This window comes from Vicugna pacos, chromosome 8, assembly GCF_048564905.1.
Source record: "Vicugna pacos chromosome 8, VicPac4, whole genome shotgun sequence".
NCBI classification, from domain to species: Eukaryota; Metazoa; Chordata; class Mammalia; order Artiodactyla; family Camelidae; genus Vicugna; species Vicugna pacos.
The window spans coordinates 60,808,395-60,823,624 of record NC_132994.1 but is presented as its reverse complement, the minus strand read 5'-3'; the positions used below and the strand labels follow the sequence as shown (position 1 = coordinate 60,823,624).

The 15,230-nt window shown below is 38.7% G+C and overlaps 1 long non-coding RNA gene across 1 annotated transcript in view; it reads right to left on the bottom strand.

Moving 5' to 3' along the window:
• The window catches only part of LOC140697893 (uncharacterized), a 70,638-nt gene extending 62,381 nt beyond the window's left edge, over positions 1-8,257 (bottom strand). Inside the window, exon 1 of the long non-coding RNA XR_012075273.1 lies at positions 8,198-8,257. This is a non-coding gene — a long non-coding RNA (uncharacterized lncRNA). The remainder of the gene's footprint in view (positions 1-8,197) is intronic.
• Between the last annotated feature and the right edge of the window lie 6,973 nt (positions 8,258-15,230).

The following is a 15,230-nucleotide window of genomic DNA, read 5'->3' as shown; positions in this document are numbered from 1 at the left end:
GACAGAGGATGACTCTTCTTAGGAACAGGTCAAAGAGAAACTTTGTATTCTAAGGAGCTGGCCTGCTTATGTGGACAGCAGGGTCGGCCTAACACTCATGCCTATGAAAAGGGAATTAAAACTGGTTGCCTAGTGATTGAGATTGGCAGATCTGCTGTTGCCAAGAACTAGATTACATAATTAGGAACTCTGGGTTGCAAGGAACATAAACCCCATCAAGAACCTGGTGTGTGTTGGCAGGGGCAGTGGGGGTAGAATGAGCAGTACACTAATAAACGTGGGAACAGAGAAAACAAATCTCAACCACGCAGAGTAGTATTGTACGGTCAATTAGAGTTTGGGCTTTAAATCATACTGCCTACATTTGAATTCCAACTTCTATTTCTATTCACTATGCGACCTTATAGGCAAGTTACTTAACCTTTCTTGCCTCAGTTTTCTTATTTTTAAAATGGGGCTACTTAAAGAACCTACTTTTTTCTTTGTGGATGAAAGAGAAAATCCTTGAAAACTTTTTAAAAAGTTCAGGCAAGAACTGAGAGCTCAATAAATGTTATCCATCGCCAGTATATTGCTACGCTTCAGGAAAAGCTAAATGGTAAGAATTCTTGGTAAGAATCAATCTCAGTCAGGCAGGCCTCAGGAAGTTTGGAGTACCATGAACTGGTAAGTCACCGAGAATCTGACCAGTGCTAATGACCCAGTTACTTCGTTTCCATCTCTCACTTAACCCCACCTCAGCTATAGGTCTGTCTGTTTTCACCCTGTCTTCACCAGCAATATGACTCACACCTTCTCCCGGATTGTGTCTACTGCTTCTTTCCTTGACTTTACTGCTTCTACCTCTCCAGCTTCTGCTTATTCATAATGTCCTCATGCTGCTTTCTCTGTGTGGTATTTAACTTCTGTCCCCAATACCTACCCCCAGTTCTCTGTGTTTTACATTCGGATTTCCTAAGGGAGAATCGAATTAGTCACTAATATCCCTGTCAGGCAAAACAATCCTATCAGCCACTTAATAGGTGTTTGGCAAGACAAGGGGCTTCCTTGAGTTAAGCATCTGATCCTGGTGCATTCAGTAGGAGCCAGCTTGAAGGCATCAGCTGGAACAGAGTATGGTCATCTGAATATAAGGATGATCTTGGGTTGGCTTCCTATTGAAGGGCACAGGTCAGACCCTTGCAGAAGTGGGCATGAAGAAATGTGAGACTTGAACTCTATTTTACCAGTACCTCCAACCACCATCTGTCAGGAAAAGGTAACTAAACACTTTTTTTAAGTGCACAAAACACACAGTAAAATATCAATAGCTTCTGATAAATTTCAAACACAATAATTAACATGGTGGAAAGCCATTCTTAGCCATCATATCTCCTGAAATACAGCACCTGGGTCCTCTTTAATCAAACAACCTATAAAGTTATAAATTTTTGTGCATACCTAAAGGATCTAATTTTCCTTCTCTGAGATGATTATACTATTCTTGATGATCGCCAGCTCTGATGTTCTATAATCTATGACTCTCTGTAACACACCCTGTGCTGCAGCCTGCATCTAACATTTGTGTGGCCCAGAGCTAGAGCACAAATGTAGTCTAGAAAGGAGGGCAGGGACTTGAGCCGGGCATGTCCTCTTAGCCTCCCAAACTCCTCTTCAGTGTGGAGGGACTTAACCAGAGGAAACTGCAGAGCAGGACCCTCTAAAGCATGGCTCCCCCGGCAAAGGCCACCCTTACCTATGTGTCAGAGAGGTACTGCACTGCACATGGCTCTGCAGCCCACAGGTATCAAATTAAGGCAAATAACCTACCAAATAACTGTTTTGTCCCTAGTTCATTTTTCTGACCTTGAAATTCGACACATGTAACCTAATAAACGGACAAATAGAAACGTTTAAGGGAACAATAGGTTTATCTGGTAAACTTTGGTTTGTATTCTTTTGTGTTCAGATCTGCTAGAAAGAAACTTCCTTTGTCTCTATAGTGATAAGGATTCTTCAAGTTCCCAATTCAGTCCCCTAAAGTCTGACCTAGATTTCATTAGGAAAGGAAAAGGGGGCCTGAGATATATGAGATTTGACTTTTACTTAGAGAGGTGAGTGTACTTTTAAGGTTATAGATAGTTTGTGTGTTACTACGTTTTTAAATACATCTTCTTGACAGTGTGAAAACTTACAGAAATGCAGAGGAAACAAACACAAAAGTCAAGCCATGAGATAATGATATTAATGATAGTTAACATTTATCATGCATTTACTACATCACAAGCACTGGTCAAGTACTTTATATGCAATATCTCATGTAACTTTACAAGAATTAGAAAAGTGTTATCCACATTTACAGATTTCTGAGTTATAAATTTCAGAACAAGAGATATAAAGAGGTGACATAGTTTGACCATAATAGTTTGGAAGTGGTAATACGGGATTCAGACCAACTCTGACCAACTCCAAAGTCCAGATCTGTAACTATTCTCAATTCCTATGAGATGAAATATGTTCAAACCACCCCTGGCCATATTTCACCTTTTTGGTATAAGTCAAGTCTTCTGAACATATTTTGATTTTGCTTATTTATTTAAAGTAATATATTTTATGCACAACTGAATTCCCGTGTTCCATGAATGCAGAATGAAAGAAAGTATGTCTTTAAATTCAAATCAGTGGAGACTGCCCCAGGACAATAAATCCATTTATTATAGAGTAAAATGAAAATTGCGAGAGCCAAGAAGGCAAGTAAAGTCTTCTCTCTTCATGTTAAAACATTTCAGTACAACCTTAAAGTTCAGCCGAGTCCAACTAGACACACACACACACACAGACACACACACACACACAGACACCCACTCAGACACACACACTCACAGACACACACACACAGACACACACTCATGCACACACAGAGGCAGAGTACTCTTCTCCCTCGCAGGGAAGGCTCTATTCTCTGAACTAAATAATGGAAGTTCTACTTTCTAAAAAATATGGGAGAAAAAGAAACTGCCCTTTAAAAGAGAAAATTTTACATTCACTAATGCCATCCTAGATAAAAAAAAATTTCTAACTTCTAGAATTATTGATCGTAGTTTTGAGATTCCAGAGAAGTTCTGCCAATGGCAAGTTTGCTTTGCTTTCTGGGTGAGGTTACAGATGAGCCCTGTCCTCACCCAGCCGTGAGCCCACGCGCCTCTGCAGGCCTTCAGGTCCCCTTGTCAGTGAGCTTGGCTCCCTCTGCAAGGAGTGCCTGCCTTCTTCTTTGACAACTAGTAACTTAAACCCCTAATATGTGGACTTCTGAGAAAGGTTTGTTAGAATGTATTTGATAAATATTGTGTGCCTACCTTGTGATAAGCACTATTCTGGCTCTGAGAATAAAGCAATGAATGAAACAGACAAAAACCTTACCCTCATGGAGTTTACATTCCAGTAATGGGACACAGAGAATAATAAACTAAACAAGTAAGGTTAATAACTGGTAGATGGAGAGAAGTGCTATGAAGAGAATAAAACAGGGAAGAGGGATAGAAGTGTCGGGAGTAGGAGCTTTTACTTCCACGTAGGGTGCCAGGGAAGACCTCACTGAGAAGATCATATTTGTGTAAAGACCTTTGTGAAATCAGTAAGAAAATGAGAACTGTGTGTATTTATGGAAAGAGTATTATGGGCGGAGAGATTATATGCAAATATTCTGGGGTGACCGTGTCTATGAGATTACTAGGGCTGCCATAACAAACTACAGGTTGGATGGCTGAAACAACTGAAACTATTTCACCACAGTCCTGGAGGCTAGAAGTCCAAGACAGAGCTGTCAGCAGGGCTAGTTTCTACTAAGGCCTCTCTCTCTCTCTCTGACATGCAAATGGCTGCCTTCCTGCTGCCTCTTCACATGGTTGTCTCTGTGCACTCATGCCCCTGTGTCTCTCTGTATCTCAGTCTCTTCTTATAAGGACACCAGTCAGATTGGATTAGGGCACCCTAATCCATTTTCATTCATTTAAACTGAATCAACTCTTTAAAGGCCCCATCCCCAAATTCTGTGGCACTGCAGGTTAGGGCTTCAACATAGTAACTGGGGGGGGGGGGGCAGTGTTAGGGACACAGTTCAGTTCATAACACTGTACAAATGGTGTTTTCAAAGAACAACAGAGGCCAGTAAGACTGGAGTGAAATGAGCTATGGGCTGAGTAATAGATTAGATCAGAGAGATAAACGGGAGGAAAGTCAGTTGTGTTGGGTCCTCAAGGTCAATATAAAGGTATTTTCTTTTAACTCTGAATGATACAGGAAGTCATTATAGTGATTTGAGCAAAGGTAAAATGATCTTATTCTATTATAAGACACGGGCAGGTCTCTTGCAAGTAGAAAGTTCACACAAATTATGATGCTTGGTAGTTCCAAACAGGGTCTCAGAAAAAAACCTGTGTAAATTTGTACCTGCTCTACTTTTGCTGCAGAATCTGAAATTTTTGTTTTCACTAAGTAAATCCCTGTCTTAGAAGCCCTGCTGGTGAATTCTTTTTCTTCTTACAGTTTTGTGAAGTTTTGCTTTATTTATCTTGAGGCTTGTGTTACTGAGTGAACACAAGATTAGAATGGTTACAGCTCTAAGCGAATTGAATACTTTATCATTGTGAAGGGACCCTCCTATTTCCAGTAATGCTTTTGTCTCAAAGTCTATTACATTTGATGCTAATACGGCTACAGTCGACTTCTTTGAATAATATTTGCCCAGTGTGACAGTCATTCCTCCCTGCTTATTACCAAAGGCCTCTGTTCTCCTCCCTTGGGGGCACAGATTAGGACCGCACTTTTTAGACCCCCTGCATTTTGCTAGCCTATGGAACAAGTCCCAGCAAGTGATCTGTAGGTGGAAGGGCGGTGCTTCACTTTCAAGGAGTACACAATTGCTGGTGTGAGCACTGCTGCCACCGTGACTGGCCCTGTTCAAGGAAACGGCCACTTTGTGATCCTGGGCTTTGAGGCAGGAAACAGGGAGCAGAGCCCCATGTGACCCATGGTGAAACACGTATTTTTGTTTTAAGCCACTGGGATTCTGGGATTGTTTGATACCACAACAGACCAATCACGACTGAGATATCTGGGATATTTTTAAAACTTTTTTTACTTATAATCTTTCTCTACCTCGGAGTTTCTCAATCTCAGCACTATCAACATTCTGGACTAGACTCTTTGTCCTGGAGGACTGTTCTACAGCACCCATGGCTTCTTCCCAGTAGATATCAGTAGCACCCTCCCCCTATTCCCCAGGTGTGACAATCAAAAATGTCTCCAGACGTAGCCAAAATCACCCCTGATTGAAAACCACGGTTCTATCTTTATAATTTAGAGATTCCTCTTATAAATGACATACAGCCACCTTTGCTTTGTCATCCAACACAACATTTTTTAATTTTTTAGCTAGAGAGTTTGGTTCATTTAAATTCTTCATGATTACTGATAGATTCAGATTTGTTTCTATGTTGTGCTTTCTATTTGTCTTACTCTATTTCTTTTTTCTCTCTTACATCCCTTTTTTCAAATTGTATCAGAAAGACAAAATTTTCATTTTCTCACTCCGTTCTATTCTCTCCAAGAAGTTTGCAAACTATATACTCTATACCCTAGGTCTTTTAACATGCGTACTCGCTGTATTTAAAGTCAAATTTGTCCCATTTCCTGGAGAATACACGACTCTTTGAATATTCTAATCATCACCTCCAAATTTATACGTCATTTTTGTCCAACAGTTTAGTTTCATCTTGTTTTATAACCCCACAAACTATAAGTTAGTATCATTGTTTTTTGAAATCAGAGTTTGTTAGCGTCACCCCATATTTCCCACTTTCTCTGCTTGCCATTCATGTATAGATTCAAACTTTCCATTTGAGTTATTTTCTCTCCACTTATAGTACATCCTTTAGAATGTCTCTCAGTGAATGCTTACTGTAATAAATTCTTTCAAATTTTAACTTGACTGAAAATGTCTGTATTAGCCCCTCATTAACGAAAGGCAGTTTATTTGAGTGCAGAATTCTAAGTTTATAGGGCTTGATTTTCTCTCGCGTATTAAAGATAACATTCCACTGTATTTTCAATTTCTTGTTGCTGTTGAGATACTAACCTTCTGCCTAGTTGTTTTTCCTTTGAAGTGATTGACCTTTTTTTCTCTCTGCATGTATTTTAGATCTACTTTTTAATCATTGATGTTCTCCACTATAATGTATCTTTTTGTTTGTCCTGCTGGTAATCATGGATTTGAGGTTTCATGTCTTTTAACAATTCTTACAATTCTCAGTTCTTAAAATACATCGTCTCTTCAAATATGTCCTCTTCTACATTTCTCTATGTCTTCTGGGATTAGGTACATATTAGAAGTTCTCATTCTATGCTCCAAATTTATTAACTTCTTTTGTTTTCTCACTAGGTTGAATTAGGAAAATTTCTTCAAAACCGTATTATATTTTCTTGATTCCCTCTTTAGCTGTTTCTAAACTTCTATTTAAGCCATCAACTTTAATTTCAATATTAAAGTTTTTCGCTTGTAGAATCTGTTGTTTCTTTGACAAAAAGTTTTTAGTTATTTTCATAGTCTCTTGATCTTTGCTAATATTTAAAGAGTATCTTTTAAATCTTAAATCATGCTAAATATACTTATTTTATATTTTCAGTCTGACAATTTCAATACCTGAAAATTTTCAGGTGTGATTCTACTGACTGTTGGTTGTTCTTGTCCTCACTCGTGGTGACTTGCTTCTTTGTATATTTTGTGATTTTTTAAAAATTAATTAATTAATTTTTTGTCTGGGGGTCAAATCTGAGACTATTTTAAATAAAATTTTTGTTTTGAGGCTTTCACACCTACCTGTGGGCAGACTTGTGATTATGAAGTCTCAGGAGGAGACTACATTTCTTCTCCACCCACAATAAAGATCTGTCTACACAGACATTTTCCCTTGCTGCTTCACTCCTGAATATGTTCAAAATCTAATTATTTTTGTGATATGTAATGAGTATAATAGGTAGATCATAAATTTGGATTATGAGAGACATGGTGTGAATTCCCTACTGATTATGTGTGTGGTGGCAAGCAACCTAATATCTATAAAATGTGGATAATAACACTTACCTCACAAGTCTACTCTTAAAGATTGAATGAAGTATATGTGTGTGTAATATCAGGCATAGGGTAGGCCCACAATGTTAGCTTCCTGATTTATGAACTGTTCATATTTTGCTTATGTCATTATTTTTTCATATGTCATCTGCAAACAAATCTCCCTTTGCCAGTTAGGAAATAGGGAAAACAATCTGTCTCCCTACTCTTTTTCCATCTTTATTTATACAACTTCCCTCTTTGCTTACAATGCCCTAGTTATAGGCTACAATAGAACAGTTTTATCTTTCTAGAAGTACAATTCCTACATCAGAGTATGCAGCCAATAAAAGTAAAGCAGTAATAAAAGTTATTCTTCCATAGGGAGTTGTTTGAGATTAGGGAATCACACACACACACATATACACACATCTATCACAACTTGCCTCTCAAAATCTATAAAAACTCTTGATTCCTAGACATCAAAATTCAGATGAATTCGGTTTTGGGGTTTTTCTCTCCTAAGTTTAGACCAAACAAACTTCATTTCTGTGGACTACCACAGGAGACATGGTTAAAGATTTACAAATTATTACATCTCTTAAATTTGTGACAAATATTCTAGAAAAACAAAACTTTTCAAATTGATGACTTACTCAGTTGGAATTTTTTTGGCATTAATTTTAAAAGGGAAGAAACAAGAGAAAATACATTCATACTAATAATTAAGGATCCAAGAAATGAAATTTTCAGATGATGTCCCTGGGTCTGTAAACTATTTATTCCACTCTTTCACAATTTCTGTATTTGCAATTATAATTCTAGAAAATAAGAACTAATACTCATGGCTTAGAAGCATGGGGAAAATATCCCAACATTCAGGTGAAGGGATTATCTTCATAGTATCAAATTTACTAAATGTGGAGAATGTACACGTTCATATTAGAAAGAGCTCTACCTAATGTTACAATGCTAATATTTATATATTTGTAAGCATATAAAAATATCATAATATGTATCATATCTCTTCATTCAAACTCAAATCTAAGAATAGCTATTCACAAAAACTGTAGAGGTCCTGAGTGCTAAGATGGTAAGAGATTTACTTACTTCTTCACAAAGAGGAGCTTTGAATCTCGAAGCAGTGGGATGGCAGGATATCGATGAGGCCCTCTCTGGAATTGGAACAGTTCTGCTTTTACTGAATTTAGAAGCTCTTCTACTCAGAATTCTAAAAGGCTTAGCAACCATCACACTAGGCATGAACCAAAGCAAATTAGACTTGCCCACAAGCATCCTTCAACTACCAGGAATATTAGGCCCAAATCTACTTTGAGAAAGTGGTACCTTTTGGACATTTGTCTTTTGCACTGTGTTGTGGACACAAAACAGCCCTGCTTTGGGAATATTCTGATGCTCTGTCCTTTGTAGTGTCACTGGGAAATGTACCAGACCACATCCAAAATCATTCAGAGGAAGAAACATGAATTCATAAAGAAGTCTGCCAACTGTAATACTCTGACGGATGAGGCAAGAGAGAAACATCTTTCAACTTATCCTGAAATGGTGATTGGTTTACTCTCTGAAGCATGAGGATTGAATTCCTCACAATATTATTTCTGCTAGAATTCTGCTGTTGCCTTTTTACATCAAAAAATAAAAAGTTCCCTTTGTAAAGCTTAAAATATTTGCCTTAGAAGAATCTTCCAGAAATGCAGGTTCATGATACAAGAATTCCAGCATGTGACTAAAGTGATTAAGGTTATGGTTATAAATCATTAATCTTCATAAAGTATTTCTTGGCCACCTACTTTGTGCCAGACCCTGTGCAAGGAACTGAAGCCAGAGCAGTGTCTGGGGTGAAAATAGCTTCTAACACCATGAAGTCTGTAGTCTAATAAAGAATGAGGTAGTTAAATAATTACAACTAAAACAGTGGCTACAAAAATATGTAAGGTGCAATAAAAATAAAATCTCAGGCACCCTACCTTTGGAGATATCAAGCAAGAAGTTTCTTCCCAAAGTGACATTTTAGCTAAAATCTGAAGGATTGGCAATTGGTCATATAAATATGCAGGGAGGGGTGTTCCAGGGAAAGAGACTCCAGAAAGAGGCATAAGCAGCTTGTGCAATTCAAGAACCATTGAAAAGTTCACTGTGCTTGGAGCACTATGAGCAATGTATGGTGGCAGAAAATGACTAGTGGATTCGAGTCATGCTATGACCTTGGAGGCTCTTAAAAGTGTTGAGCATTACTTCAGGAGCACTGGGAAGCTTTGAAGGTTTTAAGCAAGAGAATTAAATGACCAGATTTTAATATTTTAAAAGATTGCTTTGTGCTCATTCTGAGGTTTATCCTCAATGTGTAGAAAGAACATACAGGTCTTTTCCCTGGGCATAAAATGCAGGCTAAGGGCCATCCTACATGGACAAATTGGGTAAATGTGCCTATCACAAGGCAACCCATCTTTACTGTTAGGAACAACTTCCAAACATGTGCTTCTATGACCACACACAGACTTACAGCCGACCATATGTCATTTCTCACAAGAATAGAAATCTTATTTGCCCTTCATTGACACTGACCAGCACTAAGGGTACAATAAAATTCCCCTTGGAGGTTTTAATGCTCTGTTCTATAACTCAGGTCATAGCCCGACTTGCAAATAAATTTCTGTCAAAAATCAGGCACCAATATATCATCCCAGAGACTGTATCCCTCTCCTTCAATATTTACGCCAAGAAACGCAACTGGTCTTTGGTTTATGTTCCAATCTGGGATTGCTGATTTCTTCCAACCTCAGAGGCTGGTGTTTGGTTCCAGCATTATTTAGGGAAGTGTATTTGGAGAGATCATGTCAGGCTCTTTAATATATTGTCAGAGGAAGGATATTATATTCTTTTCTTTCCTTTGACCCCAGCATCCTTTCTCTCACCCCTTCTTCTGGATTCAGTAGGACACCCAAAGGTCTCAGGCCATTCCAGTTTCGGTAGCTATCCCCATGCTCAGTCATCAGTCTCAAATGTATGGCTCTCGATTCACATTGCCTAGACTTGAGTGTGGTAAATTCCATCTAGAACTAACCAGTATATCTTTCAGAACACCTGAAAGCAAAGCTCTGGGCTGTGTCTTCAGAAGCATAAATGTCCTAAGAAAGTGTTCACCAACCATGAGTTCCATACATTCTCTTGGCTCCCAAGATCGGGGTGATGAGACAGAGGTTAGCTGAGCGCTGAGTTCAAAGAGCGTGTCTCTGCATTATTAAGACCCATAGCCCACAGGCAGACCAAGTCTAAAGTCTTTTCTGGCTCCAGGATTTAGCTAGTCTCCCATCTTAGGAATTTTAATGCCATCAGATAAGACAGAACTTTGGATAGTTTTTGAGACATCAGGACTTCCAAACTCATCTTCCTCAGAGTTTCACATGTTTGAACAACAGTGAGAAGGCCATTATGTGTGAAGAGGAGTGAACACAGATAAGAGTAGTAGAATTTAAAGTAAAATTTAGTGAGAAGCCAGATTATCCAGACCCTTGGAGGCCACTGTAAGGACTCCGGCTTTCACTGAAAATGAAATAAGGAGTCATTGCAGGCTCTTGAGCAAAGCAATGACAAGATCGGGGTTATGTTAAAATCTGCTGCTTATGGAGAATAGACTGAAAAGGGGGCAAAGGGAAGAAGTAAGTACCAATTAGAAACAACTAAAATAATCTTGGTGAGAACAGACTGTGACTTGGACCAGAGTGATGGCTATGAGGATGATGAGAAATGGCTGAATACTTCTCAGTTATTCTGTGTCTGTCAATCCAGTGTAGATATTACCTTATGTTAACAAATAATAAAATAAAGTTATAAAGTAAAATGAAACAAAACAAAAGAATGAAAAGTTTGCTGACAGCCCCTGGCCATAATGATGTACAAATTCTGGATAAAATAATCACAGGCTCACTCCAGGGTGTGTCTAAGATTCCAAACTCAACAGAGTGATCACCTGACAGATCCTTTTACCCTCTCAGTTGGGGAAGTAAAAGTTTGGGGAGCTTGAATTTGACCATAAAGAGCAACAGAGAAAGAGAGACAGATGGACAGGCAGGCAGAGACAAAAACTGGAACTTGTGAGACTTCAATGCAAGTATCAATACGGCCATTCACTCCTCAGTTTGATTGTCCTTTATGGTCACCAGGTGCTCTCCTGGTCCACAGTGATGTTACTGCTCTACATGGAACTCAAGAGACAGGGGAAAGATAGAGGTACAATGCAGGTACCATTAAACCTAGAAAACCTCCACATGGGGCCTGGAATCCTGGGAGAAAATATAAGAATTGGAAAACCCAGCACCTGATTCTACACCCTAGAAAAGTGTATTCTCTGGTTCCCTGGGACAGTCAGGCACATTGTTTTTCATGCATTTCTCCTTAGTATGACAAAGGCCTCTGCTCTCTATGGAGTCAATTTCCTTTAGGCTTCATTCTCCTAGAAAACACATTGCTTCAATCATTCCCACTTTTTAAAAGTCTCTTCTAAAAGTCAAAACGGAGTTTTTTCAGCCAGCTGAGACAGAGTTTACACTCACTGCAGCTCTGACAAGATGGGAAGACTTCTTCCCATGTGCTGGGTCACCGAACATCACCTTCCCTGGTGGACTTACTTAACCTAATCCAGTCCACTGAGGCCCCTAAACTGGCCAGTCGGCTGTCATCACTAATTAAAGGAACATTTTAAAGTCATTTCATCAATGATTCACAGACATATCTCAGTGTCCTTTGTATTTGAGAAGACTTCGCAGAAGTGAATGCACTTGAAAAATGTCCCACAGCTCACCAGGAATCACTTCAATCAATATTTACTATTTTTTGCTTGTCCTTGGCCATATCAAGTCACCTTATCCTTGAATTCTGGAAGATTTTCCTCCCATTTCACACAATTTACTTCTAAGTAAATCATCCCTTCACCATTTTCCCCCTAAATCCCATGATTTCTGTTCTATTATTTCTATATTCCTGAATTCCCTGGCACATCATTCCAAACCATCTACCTAAGATTACATGGCCATCATTAATGCCTTTTACAAAATGATCTCCAAAAATATTTAAAAACTCCCATCACCAATTCTAAGGCCAATGAACCAAGCCCATGAGAAGTCATTAAGCAACTGAAGAGACATTCCTGAAAACCATTACCAACTGGGGTTCCACAAATTTTTCACAGCCATAATCCAGAATGCAGAACAATCATTTGGCATTGAGGTTGACAGCTTTATTACTGTACTTTCTCAAGCTATCAAATTATCTCAAGATTCCAGCCTGCTTATTTGAATGCTTACATTGCTTGTTGAGAATTCCATGCCTCCCAACAGGCAGCTCTACAACTTGAGGAAGAGTACCATCAGCTCCTTTTGTGATGTTTCCTCTTGATTCACTCCTGCCTGAGCTGACAGAGGGAGCACTGCTCTGGGCTACCCCTTCACTTACCTGGTTTTCCCTGCTGCTACAAAGAAATAGCACAGGGCTTTGGAACACCCCAACTGTACCTCAAATAAAGGGAAATATGTGCTTCAAGAATTAAGGCTTTCTGACTTACCTCTTGATATATAGGGTAGATGCCAAGACCAGGTACAGAACAGTCCATGCAAGAGAAACTCAAATATTTTGCTAACCAGTCCTATGTTATCAGCATTATGTAGGTAGTGGTTACAGAATGTGTGTCTTGACAGTTTCAAAAGTATGGTGGGACAAGCAAGAAAGGAATGAACAAATGGAAAGGACTTTACTTTCAGAAGGCTGTTTTATTAATTATGTATTAAATACATAAACTATCTTGAATTGTCAATCCTTAAGCAGAGTACCTGACATCTGTACTTTAGATTATACTTAAAACAAATCTACAGTCAGTAAGAGAGAACAAAATAATAACAAATGGCTTTTTCCCTGAGTCAGCCAGGGATTTTCTGTCTCAGAATTAGATCTTTAGAATTCTGAAGCTTTGGGCCATGGCTTTATCAACCATACCAATGAGATTTCCAGGTTCTAAAGAAGGAGCAGGTAGAAAATAAGCCTACATGATAGGCTAACAGTTTCTGAAAAATAAGCACCAGATAAAAGGCATGGGTTACAGGAGGACAGCCACCAGAGAAAGAGGCAATGGAGGCAAAGAAGTGAGGATGGGAAGGATGTAATTAAGGAGGGCAATTTCTTCTTCCATCACTGAGCCAAGAAGACACTTCAAATTTATACATTAAAAAAAACTCAGTGGATTCTTATCCACAAGTTACACATATTTTGAGTTCAGCTGCCCTTTCCATGAGGCCTTGCTCACCATTCTAACCAGTCTCCCTCTCCTGCACTCTACTTCATGTGGAACTGAAGTCTGGAAACTATCACTTTATGCTGTGGCACCACTGGTCTACAGATTATAGTGCACATGTGTCCAGTTAAAGAAAAAATCTTTAGGATCAGAATAAGTCATGTCTTTTTATACTCCCTCCAAATGCATTCTACTCTTGACTTAAGGGGGTTTCATAATTGGATTCAAGATCACACAGCTGCTAGGCAGCAGGGTGAGACTTAAGATCAGCTCTAGATGGCTGCAAGTCTCAAATGTAGCACCATGTCTCATATAAGAGGTGATCAGCCAATATCCTTTGATGGATTAAGTGGTAAAACAGTGAGTAATTTTTTTAAATGAATTTAAGTCTAAAACACTAGCAATTTGAGAAGAAAATTTCCATAACATCCAATTTCATTTTCTACTTTTCTTAAATAGGACATAGGAAAGGGTCCAGGACTAGATATAGGAGCAAACATTTCTTTCTAATTAATCAGAAATTTAGAAATCTCCTTTGGTAAGTCATTGAAACTCATGTGCTTTTGTTTCTCTGAAAAAATGAACATATAACATTAGGTTATGTTTTCCAATCAGTTTAGAACCTTAGATGACTACACTGTACCACATGTTAGAACAGTAACTACAATTGTAGGGCATGTATTCCAAAATTCTTGATGATTTATTTGACAAATAGATAAATGGAAAAAAAACAATCATAGGTGTGACTTCTCCCACTTGAACTAACTGGCTTGTAGTTCACTGCAGGGTCTCAGCCCAGAGATCAGAGAAAGATCTAGGAGCCCACTTGTAGCCTTCTCCTCCCTCAGTTTCCTCAAGAGATGAAATTAGGGCCTATTTAAGTGTGGCCTGTCAATATTGACCCCCAAACAAAATCTGAGAGAATAAGGCTGGTAAGAGGAAGAAGTGTGCTATCTAGACACAAAGCAATTTATTATTTAGTCAATTATACTGAAGAAATACTGATTGATTGCCTACTATGTGTCAGGCACTCTGCTCTGTGTTAGGTATACAGTAATGAACAAGATGAGGTTCTGCTCCCAAGAACCTTACAGAAAGCCTAACTGAACCCCAAGCTGACACAATGATGTTTTTATAGAATCAAGTGAGGACAGAAATAAGGGATGAATCAGTTCTACTAGAGAAAAAGAGAAAGTTCTAAGACTTGAAAGGTGAGTAGGAAGAAGGGAAAAGGCATAGAAGCAGTGGGGACAGTGTGCACAGAGGGACAGTGGCATGAAACACAGTAGATGTAAGAACAAATAATACAGTGAAGATAAAGAGAGCTGGCTAGCGTTGGAGAGGTAGGGAACATGGTAGTGAGGGAGGCAGAGATCATATCATACAAGACCTATAAACCTGATAAGAAATTCAGGTTTTAACTTGAAAGCTATGGGGATTAAAGAGGTTTAAGCAGGAAAGTGCATTTTAAAACACAATCTGGCAGAGCTGTAGAAACAAAGAAAGTATAGGAATAATCTGTGAGAGTTTTGAGGGGCTAGACTAAGACTTAGAAGAGGTTGGAAAGCGTAGGCTAGATATCAAGGTAGCAAAATCTTCATGATTTGAAAATCAACTCAATATATGTAGACAGAAGAGAAGGAAATTAAGTAGGTGAGAATTCATCTTAGATGTTGGGTTTGGATAGCAAAATGACAGGTGATGCCATTCACCATGATAGACAACACATGGGTGCTGGGGCAAGATAATAAAATGAGTGTTTGACACATTGAGTTTGTGGTGTCTGGGGAATGGAAATCCGCGTGAAGATGTCCAAGGTCTTGAATAAACGGAGATTTG